The following is a 691-nucleotide window of genomic DNA, read 5'->3' as shown; positions in this document are numbered from 1 at the left end:
TCCCCTTTGTTGGGTTAAATAACAGCCACGAAGATAAAGGAAGAGGACGGTGGACACGAAAAAGAAGAGAAACGGGGAAACGCGTGACTCGCAGAAACAGTAACGAGGAAACACGGAACATGTGCACACATAAACACAGGTAACTAACCCGGCGAAAGAGACTCACGGAGAGAAAAAAAGAGAGGAGGAGAGAAAAGGCACGCGCGTTAAACGTATTCGGGTTGGGATTCGCGTACGTATACACGAGTGACGTGCGAGCTTCGGGGCGAAATTGCTTCCGTTTTTCAATTAATTCGAAACGCGACCTCCGCACGTGCACACTCGCCCAGCGAAGAGACGAACGACGACGTGTGTTCCTGACAGCTGATTTCGAATTCGAGCATCCGCGTAACCGCATCGATTCTACGTTTCAACATCCCAAAGAGTTCCGAACTGTTTTACTAGTCGAATATGCGTGCGAGATACGAGGGAGGAGCGCAGTGGAACCAGAGTTGGAGGAATTAGATCGTGAATTGAAAGTAAAGATTTTAAATGAATTTTCTATTTTGGATCGAGAATAAAGAATGTACATGTATTTCCTATTTTAAATAAAGAACAAAGATCGGAGATCTATTCTATATTCGGAATAAAATTTGTACAGATCCGAATGGAACGTTGGTTTGATAATGAAATTAATTGAAAGCGTGGATGA

The sequence above is a fragment of the Hylaeus volcanicus genome, chromosome 1 (assembly GCF_026283585.1).
Source record: "Hylaeus volcanicus isolate JK05 chromosome 1, UHH_iyHylVolc1.0_haploid, whole genome shotgun sequence".
Lineage (NCBI taxonomy): Eukaryota > Metazoa > Arthropoda > Insecta > Hymenoptera > Colletidae > Hylaeus > Hylaeus volcanicus.
The sequence above is the reverse complement of the archived record's forward strand: the minus strand, read 5'-3'. Positions refer to the sequence as shown.